The sequence below is a fragment of the Cariama cristata genome, unplaced genomic scaffold (genome assembly GCF_000690535.1).
Source record: "Cariama cristata isolate BGI_N322 unplaced genomic scaffold, ASM69053v1 scaffold20810, whole genome shotgun sequence".
Lineage (NCBI taxonomy): Eukaryota > Metazoa > Chordata > Aves > Cariamiformes > Cariamidae > Cariama > Cariama cristata.
The window spans coordinates 13,975-15,847 of record NW_009595510.1 but is presented as its reverse complement, the minus strand read 5'-3'; positions in this window follow the sequence as shown (position 1 = coordinate 15,847).

Sequence of the window (1,873 nt, the reverse complement as noted above, 5' to 3'; positions counted from 1 at the left end):
AGGGAGAAAGGAGAGGCTTTAGGGAGTCGTGGGGAGATGAACCGATGGCACGCGAGAGCTGGCAGAGGGGTTGCAGGGGCAACGCATACCCCTGAGGAGTAAAATACATTTCATTTCCAGCATATAAAAACTGCAAACGCGAGAAAGGCAAAAGGAGGCAACACTTAGGGGGAAAGCCATGGCGCATCAGTAGGAGAAGGTGCTGGGGCACCAGCACCCATGGGAGCAGCATGGAGCATGTCTGTACTGTACCGTGCTTGGCCCTGGGCATGGGGAAGGCGGCTGCCCTCAGCCCAAGGCGTGTCTCCGAGTACCCAGAGGAGGAAGGAAGAAGGGCAGAGAGCGCCGGAGAAAACAGCCTCAACTGTCCCAGCACATCTGTGGGCACTAAGCCCAGAGGCCACGGTTCAGGCTGCAGCCTCCCTCTACAGAGGGCTCAAGCTGCTGCCAGGCACCATTCACAGCCCGGAGGGAGCGGGGCTGGCCCAGGTCCATCCCAGAGCCTCATCCCTCCCAGCAGCCAGGCCAGCACCGAGCAGAGGGGAAGCAGACTCAGGCCCTTCAAGGGCACATACAGGGAGGGGACCTCTACGTTTCCCCAAAGCATGAAAGCAAACCAGTTGTGCCCCTCCCTCGCCTTCTAACTCTGTCCAGGCTCCTGAAGATATCACATTGCTGAGCAGCAGCACAACAGCTGGAGGAAGAAGGCCAAAGCTGCCACTACCAGCCCCAGGCATGGGACAGCCCCTAAAAACGGGACAGAGAGCAGTGTGTTGCAGGCAGGAGGGCTAAGAGCAGGACAGAGGGAGCAGAACTCTGCCTTTAAATCCCCCCCCAAGTAGCCAAGGGCAGGTGCAGGGCCTCGAGTCGCACAAGACTCTGCACAGGCACCCACTGCCACTGCAGGCTGAATGCAGAGGTACAGTCCCAGCCCCAAGACTCATGGCCTGGGCAAGGTGAAGGAAGATCCTGCCATAGGGCAGTGCCAGGCTTGGACCTGGCTCAATATGTGGGCAAGAGGAGGGAGGCAAGAGGAAAGTGGCAGCATCTCTCCACTCCCCAGAGGCACTGAAGCCCTAGAACATTCATGCATTAGCCAAAAGGCAACTACAACGGGATTTCAAACGCATATATAAGGCTGGTCCCTGCTCCCCTCTCAGGGCTGCGGGAAGGGCAGGGCATCTTCCGCAGGGGGGAGGAAAGAAGCCATCTTCAGCACCACGCGTGCCCAGCGCCCTTGGAGCTCCGTGTCCTCCTGTCGGGCCACGCCACGCTCCAGCTCTCCCCCCCACGGGCGGCAGGCTCAGAGAAAGTCAAACACCCCGTAATTCTTTGCTGCTTGATAGAAGAAACACAAAAGGGTGAAAAGAAAGAAGAGATGTTTAGGGTGGAAGGACTGAGGCAGCAGCGACACGCGGGCAAGCAGCACAGGGCGCTGGGACGGATGCGGATTAATGGGGTTAGAGAGGACGGCAGGAGGGAATTACCATTGGCAATACACAAGTCTGGTGGCAGGATGGGCTGGCAGCACCCAGCAGGTCTGCCAGGCCCGTCCACCCCGCTTGAGGAGGGATTAGAACCAAGGTTTAGTTCCATTTATTATTTTTTCCCTTTTTTTTTCTTTTCATTATCAAGAACAAAAAAAAAAAATAAAAAAAACCAAACCAAAACAAACAAAACCCAAAAAACAAGGGGTGAAGCCAGGGCTGGTCCTAGGAGACAAACGATGGGGATGGAGGGGGGAAGGAGGGGCAGCAGACAGACAGGGGACGGGCGCTTCACATTACATCCACAAAGAACTCACTGGGGTTGCCCATGGCCATTCGGAAGGACTGTCTACTGGCTGGGAGGTCCGGGGGCCACAAAGCCAGGT